The sequence below is a fragment of the Suricata suricatta genome, chromosome 3, assembly GCF_006229205.1.
Source record: "Suricata suricatta isolate VVHF042 chromosome 3, meerkat_22Aug2017_6uvM2_HiC, whole genome shotgun sequence".
In the NCBI taxonomy this organism is placed as follows: Eukaryota; Metazoa; Chordata; class Mammalia; order Carnivora; family Herpestidae; genus Suricata; species Suricata suricatta.
The window spans coordinates 104,006,312-104,019,436 of NC_043702.1; the positions used below are offsets into that span (position 1 = coordinate 104,006,312).

The 13,125-nt window shown below is 36.8% G+C and overlaps 1 long non-coding RNA gene across 4 annotated transcripts in view; it reads right to left on the reverse strand.

The window, feature by feature from the left end:
- The window catches only part of LOC115286564, a 30,772-nt gene that overhangs the window by 4,588 nt on the left and 13,059 nt on the right, over positions 1–13,125 (reverse strand). The window contains exons 2-5 of one of the 4 annotated variants that reach the window (XR_003906133.1): positions 9,678–9,836; positions 4,642–4,747; positions 3,348–3,391; positions 1,472–1,689 (exon numbers count right to left, since the gene is read on the reverse strand). This is a non-coding gene — a long non-coding RNA (uncharacterized LOC115286564). The remainder of the gene's footprint in view (positions 1–1,471; positions 1,690–3,347; positions 3,392–4,641; positions 4,748–9,677; positions 9,837–13,125) is intronic. The other 3 variants (XR_003906134.1, XR_003906135.1, XR_003906136.1) reach the window with 3 other exon arrangements.

Here is a 13,125-nt window from a genome sequence, read left to right on the forward strand (position 1 = left end):
GGTTGAATTTCTAATATGCACAATATATACTTTGCATGTATATTTTCAAATCATATTTAATCTCTAGAATATCTTCTTATAGTATCAAAACATATTTGCATATTTTCTTAGTTTACTGTTTCATCTCTTTTTCATTTATTTTTTGAATTTTAAAACACCCTCTTTGTTTTTTTAAGGCATGTTCTATGTTGATGTGATACCAGTCTTCAATTTGAATAAAAATTAATAATTATTTCTGACATTTTTAGCTTTCTTTTCTAATCGTCCTTTCTCCTTTCACTTTTCAAAGAGCGTTTCTTTAAATTTGGACTCATTTTGTTCTGTAGCTTCTATAATTTCCTTTATATTATTTAGCTTATTTTAAAAACATTAAACTTGTCTTCTTGAAGCTGCTTTTAGTATGTGCATTAAAGTTATTCTCTTTGTGTTCTCTTATAATAAACTGAGGGTGCTGGAGGGGAGGTGGGCAGGGGATGGGCTAAACGGGTGATGGGCATTGAAGCCGGCATTTATTGGATGTTTTACGTAATTGATGAAATCACTAAATAGAATCCCTGAAACCCTTATTACACTATATGTTAACTAACTTGGATTTAAATAGAAAAATAAATTAATTTTAAAAATTTAAAACTACATTAAAAACTAAAAAAATTAAACAGAAGAAATTTGAAAGCATACGTGTGATGTTCATTTTTACATAAAACAAGTTTCTCGGCACATTTAGGAAGAAATGGGCCAACTGAAATTGTTTAGCTTAACATTTGAAAGTATTACTCTTCTGCTGTTTTCAAGTAATAGTGGTATCGTCTGCCTTGTAACCTCTTCTCCACCTGGATCTCCTGTTCTGCTGTATCTGTTGTCTTTCCTGAGTTCAGGTTGTATTAGATGGTTAACTGGGAGGATTTCAAGCCACCAGGGCTGCCCCAAATCTCTTGGACTTCTCTCCACTCCCTTCTATGCAATGTCTAATGGCAAGAGGGCTGTGTGGCTACAGAATGTCTGTCCTAATCCTCTCAGTTTTTGGAGTTTATGAAAGTACATTTTCACATTTATTTTATTTTGGTTTGTTTTTGTGATTTTTTTCCTGCACATTTTAGTTCTTATTTTGTTTTCCCTATTAACTTGGGCCGGATCTGATTCAGGGAGATCCCAAAACCACTTGCTGCCACCCACTTCTTAGAATTCTCCTATTTTTCCCTCTCAAGCTTTACGAACTTTTCAAGGGACCTCCAGCACTCTTTTCTTGAAGTTACAGTTCAAAGTAGAATCACACACCTGATTCTAAATGAAAACTTGCAGTGGATGACATATTTTTTTCTTTTTTCTACTCAGAGTTTACTTTTAAAGCTGAAGTGTCAAGCATTTCAATCTTCCTTGAACCATATGAATTGTAAGAATTGGTGGTGCAAACACACATCCAACTCTGTTAGGAAAACTTTAAAGGATGTAAATGTTGAGTGAAGTCACCTACATTGTTCTGTGTCAGTGGGTGAAGGGCTTGGCTCTTTGCTATATGACGATATTTCTTCATTTGTTAGTTGCAGGGCAAGATTTAGGATGCTTCTTTTCCATAAAGCAATTTAGACCATTTACAATAAGAGGCATCACTTTTTTCTTCAATTTATATTTCTCGCTCTTCGTAGTGAGAATTTTCCAATGATTGATACAGTAGCTCTCTGTGTCTCAGTGCTGGAAGTGAGGAAGAAAAGATTGTGATTACCAGTGATAACTGTCAATCTCCTCGGAGAAACATCAGCCAAAATCATGTCCATGGTGTTCCATGAATCTCTCCTGGTCACCATCTCTATGTGTTCTGACCAGAAGTCTGAGCAACATGTTGGTAATAGATGATTATATTTTAATGTGATCTTGAGGAGATAATCAGAAACATTTACTTACTGCATCATATAAAGCCTATGCATTGATTTGTATCCTGGAAAGGAGAAGGGATTTTTCTTAACTTTTGGCCAATAGTTTCCCTAAAATAAATGGCTATTACAAGAGACAATTAGCCAGACAAATACTTAGGAACTCCAGCATTGTATATAATGGACATAAATAAAAAAGGCACACTCTATGAACTCACCAATATATTACTTAAAAAACAATATATATGGTACATGTAATTATATATGTGTATATACATACACGTACACACACACACAAAAAAAAACTTATCTGGCTATCTGGCTAGAGAGCAAATGGAGTTCAATGTAGTCATAATAAATAAATAGAAGTTTTTCTTTTTCATAAAATATATATACATAAAATATAATTTATGCTACATATATAAGTGATAAAATCAAGTTCCAATGTGAGCTTATTACTTTTTTCTTCAGCCTTCCCTTCTCTCTCATTCTTAATAAAGTTTAGAAAAATTTGGAAGGATCCATATGGGTCTATGTATGTATCTGGTTGCGAGATTATAACTAATTTTTTATCTAAATCTCCTTTTGCTCAATTAACATATTGCTTGCATAATATTGGTTTACTCATGACTCATCAACTGTAGTTAACTTTTTCTTTTTAAATTTCTAACTTAAACACCACTTATTTCTCCTTTCTTATATACAAGTTTGGTCCCTTAAAGTGATCTCTGATTAGTTTGGAAGCACGAAGATATGAATTTGAAATAACCATCCTTATCTAAAACTTCCTCTCCTCTAGCTATCACTGCTCGTAACTGGGTTCTGGTGAAGGTTTCTCTGCACTCTAGTTATCACCTTCTCCTGGACATAACCTGGGTAACACACACCTGCAAAACACCACTTCTCCAATCGGCATCACCACTGCTTTACCCGACATAGGGCTCTATCATCAGACATCACCTTATTTCATCCATTGGGCATTACAAGATGCATTTGATGCCACCGCCTCCCTCCTGGGTTCCCATTTTGTCTGATGGAAACTTTCATCACCTTGCTGAGTACCAGCTCTCAAGCACTGCAAAGTCATTTCATCTGTGGCTAAGAGAGATGGAATGAGGCTGTGCGTGTATGTGCATGAGTGTCACCCTCTGTTCAAAAGATCCCTAAGCAGCTTTTGTTTCTCTATAAATAATACCAATAGTGGCAAGATAGCTTTTATTAACTTTACTTGGTGTCCCACCACTCTACATAATACTAATAGACATGAGTCTAGTTAGGTTAGGTTGGGAGACACACCAAGTAGAGCAAAGCATGTTTTCCTCAAGTCTTTTACTTCCATTTTATGGTTGAGTTTGTTTATAGATCATACTTTGTCTTTCCCAAGATGGAACCTTCTGGCAGGATACTCTTCACTAAATGGACCTTGGTAGACCACCACTCCACTTCCCCTGCATGACTTCCCAGGTCCACCAGACTCACCTTGAACATAGACCAGTCACAGCTGAGAGTCCAGTTTCCTCACTCTGTGTGTTTAAGACAAAGTGAATAGTTGATAAAAATTAAGGAACTTTATCTTCTAATTTCTTCATATTGTATACTTAGTGTTATAGACCCATTCGACCAGTTTCTACTTGCCTTGTTTTTCAACCTCTATGCATTTGATCAACTTGTCTCCTTTACCCTCAAATTATATGCTTTCTTTCTTAGTTCTTCAAATTTTATATGCCCTCCATGTGCAACTCAGAATTCACCTTGGCCTTGTGTTTAAAGACCATGTATTATCTTTAGAAGCACCAAGCATCTATAATAAGTGCTCAATACATATATCTACAAATGAAATTTTTTATCTGTTACTATGTGCAATACATTATACCAGACACTTTGAAACATGCTAAAATAATTTATCTGCTTATCTGTTAAACTTCAAAAACTGTGTCCAGTTGAATATATAAATTAGCTGGTGGTATATGTAGGGTACTGACAAGAAATTTGGATGTTTGGAATTCATATACTACTCATGTAAATTGAAATGGTTTTATGACATAATTATAGTTTATTGTTTTAAGTTATAAGTTTTCTTATTTCATAATGTTAAAAATGAAACACATCAGTCTTGAATCTTGAATAAAATTAAATATAACTCATTGAAAGATGGTTAATTAAGTTTATGTTAGTGTCTGACTCTTGACTTCAGCTCAGGTCATGATCTTATGGTTCGTGAGACTGAGCCCTGCGTTGGTCTCTGTGCTGACAGCATGGAGCCTGGTTGGGATTCTCTTTCTCTATCTAACCCTCCTCTACTCATACTCTCTCAAAAGAAATAAATATTAAAATATTTATTGTTACATGTTACCCATGTAAATAAATAAATATTTCCCAATGGGCAATTGATGGAAATCTTATATGAAAAGAGTATAATAAGCTATACAATATAAAAGAAATAGTGATTATAAAGTTTATTAAATATATGTAAGTATCAAGTTCTGAAATTTTACTTGAGACTGCTCATAAATTTTTTAATTTAGACTCCTGATGTTTTTAGATTTCTAATTTCAAGATATAGGGTAAAACCTGGTTACAAAGTTAAGTGAAGAAAATAATTCAGTTTGAATGTCAGTTGTGTAAAAGCAACATGAATCAAAATAGAGAGTAAGTTTTTTGCACTTAAATATTTTTGTAAATGGCAAAACACCAGTGATCAAACTCAATTTGGGAATGTTAGTGTCCTCTTTTTTCTTTCAAAAGAGTAGATGCCTCCTACATTCTTCCTTACAATGTAGCAGGGTTGGTGAAGTAATGTTCCACTAGATTACAAATGTCATCTCTCCTGAATCCATTGCCTAGCAGAATGAATACTGCTGATGAGCAGAAACGGTGGCCTGCAAGAAAGATGGTGGTTTAAGTGGGTGAATAAGGGCATGGGCAATTCTACAAGATAGTATATCTCTCCAAACTAACAGTTTAATTCTCCCAACTCTCCAAAAAGGGAAACCCAGTAATCCCCGAATACATAATAGAATGGAAGAGTATATACAATTCTGAAGACAAATTACAAAACCTTAGGCCAAGGCCTTATTTGTCTTGTGTCCCATTAAAAATTGCAAATTTTTGATGCAAATGGAAACAAAATATACCACTAACATGACTCATACCAAAAACAGGTACCCTTGGCTATTTTTTCACCTCTCTGTTTAGGGTTCATACCTCTTGGAAATTGCCTCTCAAGTCCTCACTGTACAATTCCATTTTATTCCAGAGATCTATTAAATTTATAAGAGTTTTGGTGAGGGTCTCACCCATTCCTAATGTTACTTTCCAAACAGATGCTATCCCCCCACAATTTCATGTTTGTGGATCAAATTTTGATGCTTTTTCATTGTTTTTGGAGGACTTCTATTTGATACTCTAATTTGATAATTACACCATATTTTCATCACATAGAAAAAATACATAACAAAAAAAGAATAAATAATAAAAGCACAACAAATAATATTGAAAATTCTGAAACGGTCTGGGCTAGTTGTGTGAAACTCATTCATTATAGGACTGTCACATCAAGTAGGGCTGGCTTGCCCTTGTCACTTGATCTCAAGTCTAAAGCAACTTCTGAAGTGTATGGCTGTTAATAAACAAATGTTCTTATCTTTTAAAAGCTGTGCTGTATTTGCAACTGCTCATCATTCTTCAAAACTGTTTTTAAATATTATTTATTTAAGAGTAATTTTGACTACCGCCTGTGACACAATTCAATACCTTTGTTAGCGGTGATTCCTAATTACTCCTTTTTGACTCCTTTATAACTTCTATCTAACACTTCTTATTGAAAAATAATTTCAGAATGAGCAAAGTTACATGACTACCACCAAAGTCCAAATTTAATAGTGACTGAATTAGTCAGAGTGTGTTATCAAGAGTGAAGGTGGATGGGGCATCATTCTGAAGTCCTAAAACTCAATACATCTATTCATTCTTACCAAGACCTGCTGCAAGCTCCTACTACTATTTGTCAGGTATTATTCAACGAACATGGGACACATCAGTATAAAATAAATACATAAACTGCGTATCCTTCCTTGTGGATCTTATGTTCTATTACAACAGGTAGACAATCAATAATAAACATAAAAATGGGATATTTTAGACTTCTTAAGGGTGATAAGCAATGAAAGAATTTAAAAAAGTAGAGCAGGGCAAGGAGCATTGGAAGTTCTGAGTGATTGTAGAGAGGTAGGCAGGTTGTCGTATTAGATCAAGTAGTTAGTAAGTTTGGTCAATGTTAGAAAATGACATCTAAGCAGACAGTTGCAGGTGGCCAAGGCAGCCTGTGGCTCCAAGGGTAGTATTGCAGGTAGAGAAACAGCCAAGGCAAACACACTAAGGTAAAGGTATTCCCAGCACATGTGAGGAGCCACAACGAGAACAGTGTGGCAAGAATAGAATGAACCAAAGCAGGGGTGAGAAAGTGAAGTTAGAGAGAAGACAGGCAACATAACTGGGGGCAGGTGAAAAGTTGAGTCCTCAGTGGGTCTTAACAGAGGAATGATGTTATTCTACCTACATTTTAAAAGGCACTCTGGTTACTATGTTGAGAGACTTCAGGGGGAAGACTGTAAGAGACTGCCTGTGTAGAGACGGGTCAGTTGGCTCTTAAAATGATTCAGGCAGTAAATGATAGCAGGGAAACGGAGACACACAGGAAAGACTATCATTCTTCTCTGCTACACTTTTCTCCCTCCTAACTTTTAATACTTGATTCTACCTTCTTTGTATCTGTTCGATTTGTTACTTTTTTTGCTCCCATTTTGCCTGCTACTTTCTTGATTAATGGCCTCATCAGAGAGACCGAAGTAGATAGATGGATAAACAGACTATGATTTACTTAATAAATACATATTTATGGACATTTCAGCTATTTCCAGTACTTTGCTCTTATATGCAGTGCTGAAGTGAGCATCTTTATAAATACATATTTTCAAACAAGTGCTAGCATAGCTGTAGAATACATCTGTATGGGGGTGCTCAGTGGCTTAGTCAGTTGAGTGTCTGACTCGCTTTCAGCTCAGATCATGACCTCAGGGTCATAAGATTGAGCCCCACATCAGGCTCTGTGTTGGGTGTGGAGCTTGGTTAAGATTCTCTTTTCCTTGCCCTCTGTCCCTTCCCACTCCCTCTTGCACACACACATTCATTCTGTCTTTCTCTCTCTCTCTCCCTCTCTTTCTCTCTCTCTGCCTTAAAAAGAAAGAAAGAAAAAGAAAAAAATAGAATATATCTGCAAAGGAGATGTTGAGTCGAAGCACATGAGAATTTGTGATTTCTTTGTATGTTTGTTTCTTTTCTGGTTTTTGTTTATTTTGGTTTTTATTAAAGAAATCCAGTGCAGGAACCCACATGAGGTTGCAGCAATGATGTTGGCCAGAGCTGTGGTCCTCTGATGGTTTCACTTGGACTGGAAGGTCCATTTCCAATAAGATTTGCTCATATGACTGTTGGCAGGAGATTACAGTGTGTCCTGCGTGGACTCGAAGGACTACTTCAATAGTATCTGCTAGGTCGCCCAGCTCAAGTGAGCCAAGAGAGTAAGACAGAAGTTGCAATGCCATTTATGACACATGGAGTCACCATGTCAAGTGTTCTCCATTTCTTTATGTGCACACAGATTTCCATTTGGTATCATTTTCCTGTTTAAAGGATGTTTTGTAACTTTTTTGCATGTGTAGTTAGGGTTTGATAGTAATGAATTCTTTCAGCTTTAACATGGAAGAAAAAGTCATTATTCACTTTCCACTTTTTAAAGATACTTTCACTAAGTACAGAATTCTGGGTCGATCACATTTTGTTTCAGTATGCAAAAGATGGTCCTCCACTATCCTCTTGCTTGCATTGCTTCAATGAGAAGTCTGACGTTATCCTTCCCTTTGCTCCTCTGGAAGTAATGTGTATTTTTTTGTCTGTGACATATTTTAAGAGTGTTCTTCTCCTCACTGGTGTTAAGCAATTTGATTTTGGTGCAATTTTCTTCATGTTTCTGAGCTTGTGGTTTTTTAAAGCTACTTAGCTCTATGAACATATGAAATATAATTATAGTAACTTTATAAAATGAAACTGTTGGCTAAATCTGACATCTGTCAGTTCAGTGTTTATTTCAGTGGATCCATTGTTTTATTCATATGGGTCATATTTTCATGTTCTTTTACATGCCTGATAATCTTCTTTTGGAAACCGGATATTGTGAATTTCAACATTTTGGGTGCTGGATATTTTTGTGTTCCTATAAATCCTGAGCCTCTTCCAGGGATGCAGTCAATTTAGTCAATTTACTTGGAAGCAGTTGGATTTGGGGTGCCTGGGTGGCTCAGTCGGTTTAGCGTCTGATTTTGGCCCAAGTCATGATCTTGCTGTTCATAGGTTTGAGCCCCATGTCAGCCTCTGTGCTGACAACTGGAAGCCTGAAGCCTGCTTCAGATTCTGTATCTCCCTCTCTCTCTGCCCTTCCCCATCTCCCCTTTTGCTCTCTTTCTCTCAAAAATAAATAAATATTAAATAATTTTTAAAAAAGATTCTTGGGTTTGGCTTTTCCAATTTTTTTAGGTGGAATTAAAGCAGTGCTCAGTTTAAGGGTAATTATTTCTCATGACTAAGACAAGACCCTCTTGTGCATTCTATCTAGTGCCCTATGAAGCATGAGATCTTTTCATTCTGGCTTGCATAAGCTGGGTCTGTTTGTGGCTCTGTATCACATGTGATCTCTTTCCTCTGACCCATTTAGGTGGATTGTGTGCTGGCCTCAGGTAGTCTATATATATGTGCTAAGTGTTACCTAGCTCGGTATGTGGTAGTGGACTCTGCAGATGTCTGAAGACTTCTCTCCATAAAACAAACTCCTTTCCAGTACTCTAGCCTGAAAAACCTGTGTTGGTCTCCCCAGAGTCTCAGATTCATATTGTCAACCCAAGGGGTCTGCGAGGCTCTGCCTGGGGCTCCTCTCTGTGCTGTGGCCTGGAAACTCTCAAGGGGGTTAGTTGATGGGGACAGTTACAGATTGTACCTCATTTGTCTCCTTTCTTTCACTGATCACCAGTCCTTCATTGACCGATGCCCTACTGTGTCCTTAAAAATGTCATTTTGTATATTTTGTCCCTTTTTGGTCTATCTCAGTGAGGTGGGTAAATCTGGTTCTTATTAATCCATCTTGGACTGAGTCAGTCTTCATCATTTCTTGCTTACATTTCCACTGTCCTTCTAATTGATTGCCCTTCTTCCTCAATTACGTCTTCTAAACTACTCTAAGTGAGAATCTCGTTTCTAAAACACAAAGCTTACCTCATCACATGTAAACTTAAAATCATTCAGAGGCTCCCAGTTCTTTCAAAATAAAATCCAAAGCCTAGTGTATAATCTACAAGAGCATTCAGACCGCCCCTACTTCCCAGAATGACCGTGCTGGTCTCTGTGTATGAGTCCCACTGGGGAAAAAATGAAATATCAGCCTATCATTCTCCAAGAATTCTCTTCTCTTTACCTTTTTTTTTTGCCTGGAACTTTCTTTCTTTTATCTTACTGATTCTTATTTATCCTTTGAATAGCTTCGGGATCCATTTGCCTGTGAACTTACATTCTAATCTGATATTTGTTCTTCAAGTCTTCTCCACACCTGACATGTTTTTTTTCACTACAGATATTTCATAAATCTATAAATATTTGATAAATTAGAGGATTAATGATGAAATGAATGAATGAGTAAAATATTTGAAAAGTTTAGTCATGAAATGTGTTGTAAATTGAAGAGAGGAAATAAATGCAAACTACCAATGTCTTCAGAGACGTATTGAATTCCAGACATGTAACATCCATCATTTCTGTCTCAGAAGGAAAATAATTAGTGTTGCTTCCACTTCTTTTCATCAGGGGTTCAACTTTGATGTTTATATGGCAATGTCTTCTAGTCAGAGAGCAGTGCTAACTTTTCTACAAAGAAACAGAGCATAATTGGGAATAGCTCATGTTAGGGACAGGAAGATGTGTTGATTTCATTTTTATAGTTTCAGTTAAAGAATATAAAATCACAAAGATTCATATTGAGCTGTGGAATCAGACTGCCTAGGTTCAAATCTTTATTGTACACCCAACTTTTGTGTTTTGAATTTACCTACCTCTCTGGTTTCGTTCCCTACCACAATCCACTTTGTACCCTAGTTTCTAATTGTTTAAAATGAGAGGTGATATATGTCATTTCATAGAAATGACATTAAACTCAAATTAAATAATACCAGGGACTTAGGTGGCTCAGTCACTCAAGCTTTTTACTTTTGATTTTGGCTCAGGTCATGATGCCAGGGCTGTGAGATCAAACCCCACATCAGGCTCCATGCTGAGTGTGTAGCATACCTAAGATTCTCTCTCTCTCTCTCTCTCTCCCTCTGCTCCTCTTCCACCATTCACACTCCATGTAATTAATTATTATTAAAAAATAAAAAGAATAATAATATATCCAATGTGCCTGGCCCAGTGGTGGTGCACTGAACCATAAGTAAGTACTAGCTAACATCCTTCTGTTTCAACTCTATATGGTGTCAAGAAGACAGCAATTTGTGTTTATGTCACACAGATTCACTCTAAATCTCCCAAAATCTCAACTCAGCCATATATGGAAAGACTTAATTTTTTTTAGGAGTTTTAAAAATTGCCCTCTTCAGGGTTTTTAGTGTAACAATCCTAAAGACACAAAATATACTTGGCAAAAGGAGCGCAGAGAAAAAAATGAAGCCACTAATACATGTCATCTTAGTGCCACAATGATTTTTTGTCCATCGTCAACATTTTTGGCAGTTATTTTAGAGTTGCAAACATTTCAGTCCCTTCCCAGTTAACACACTTCCTTCTCAGAGATCAGATAGAATGCCAGCTAGCTGTGCTTCATTTTTTCTTATGGAAATGGTGGGAATAAGGTGAGGAGTAGGAAAGTACTCATATCAATGTGGATAAATGTCCATCAGTGGATGTAGAAGTTAAGCCATGAGACATAGTGTATTTTCCGTTGACTCCAGATGCTAATGTCTTTATCTGGATGGTCTCTTGCATGGTTGTAAAGCATGGTGTATCTTGGAGAACACAGCTGGCATCCCTCTCCAATCTCTAATAATGGCAGATGCCTATGTGTCCCCTACACGGTGTTGCAGTAGCCAGGAAGAGTCACGGGCAGCTACCAGCAGCTGCTGGTGGTCACTGCCATGATTTGGTCTGAACTCACAAAATCTCTCACATCTGCCACACTTACCAGGGAAAGAATTTACATCCTTATTTAAAGTTGCTACACCTGTTTTATTTGTCTCTAAGTTCCTCTCACCATGCCATAGTAGCATCTAGATGAAGGCACATGGACTGCAGCTCAGCACCCCCTCATGCTGAGATGGAGATGTAGCCGTCTCCTTCTTGCTGACATTCTGATATTATAGAACATTTTACCCCACACTGTGGGAGAAACAAATAGTCATATCCCTATTGCCACACTCTTCTTCAGAAAAGAGAGAGCACTATTTGTCACTAAAAGGCTCAGCTATGGTCCCAAGTGACTATCATCTTCCTTCAACTCTCTTTATATAGACAATAGGATATTGACCAATTATAAGGGTTTTTTGTTTGTTTGTTTGCTTTCTGTTGTTGTTTTCCCTGAATGATTCCACTTGACAAAACACATTATGAGATTTTTTTCCCCATTCAGTGCTGAACTATTTCAGGATTTTATAATCCCATGTTTCATACATATGAGATTTACATTTCTTGACAAAGTCATGAAGATGTGTTTTGAAACATCTCCTTTACCATTTAGAATATAGCCCCTTTCTCTCAGCCTTTCACGCATTTCAAATCCCTGGCTTTCTCTTTCCTGTATTCTTGCCTACCCACTTTTTTGAGCAGTTTCCCTGTTAATCCCATATTGCTCAAGCCTTCCTTTTCATGACCACTCACTTAGGAAATGTTAAGACCACACTCACGATCTTACAGAATCAAATTCTCTAAGGAAGAGGAGGAGGACACAATACTTTTCTTTTTTATCTTGTCTAGAGGTAAGAAATTAAAACTGATGTAGGGAGGTTCCCAGCATAGGCAATGACTTAGAATAATGACAAAGAGATCTTGTAATCTGAATCTATTCAAAGAATGGGCCATCATGTGAAATGAAGTCCTCCCTGGAACCAGGTGAGGTCTTAAATGAGACATGGGGAACCACTGCATAGACACCCTCTGTCTAGCAAGGATTACAGAACCAGGAGAGGGATGCCATATTAGTCTTTACTCTGCTTGTGCTTTAGAATTAGAAGGGGAGGCATTTGGGGTGTAGTCACAGATACTAAAGGTTGGAGATGGCTGTAAAGTAATACAGAAATTCTTTTAAGATTCTTACTTCCAACAGTTGGATCGTAATTCCCCTCTCCTTACTGGGAACTAAACTCAGTAACTTCTTGTAAAGCATAGAATACAGTGGCATGTGATTTGGAGACTAGGCATTGTGATTTCTTCCTTGTTCTTTCTCTAGAATCACTTGCTCTGGGTGGAGGCCACTGACAACTCATGAAGATACTCAAGCAACATGGAGAGGACCATATATTGAGAAGCAGGGATTTCTTTTTAACAGCCAAGAAGAAAGTGAGGCATTTAGTCAACAGCCCTGTGAATGAGTCATCTTGGAAGAAATCCTGCAGTCTGAGCCACACCTGCAGATGATTATATGACTGTCCCTCAGTTTCACACCTTGACTTGGCCTCATGAGAGATCCTAAGCCAGTTGCTGAATTGATTCCTAATTCCTTACCCTCAGAAACTGTGAGATAACAAAATTAGTTGTCATAAGCAGCTAAGGATTCATGAAATATTTTCGCAGCAAACTACTGAGCACTAATAGCGGCTAAGGTAACTTTTGTCTGAAATCTCTAGGTCAATGGATTTGAAGTGAAACTTAGGATTTATATTTAATATAGTCATCCTCTTGATTCTAGTACTGTTATTCTATCATTAGGTATTTAGGAACCATTACAAAATTCCCTCCAAGCATGCATTACATTGATATTCCAAATGCCTCAGGCTCAGCCTATCTTAGGTATAATAATAGATAGGTAATTTTAGATATTATTAATATATATTAGACAATATCTATTATTATCTTTCTTACTCTACCTGGTAAACAAGCACATGGAGGAAAAGGTGTCATTTGCTTAGCATTATACCTTTAAAATAAGTAGTTTTAGTTTTTTATTAAT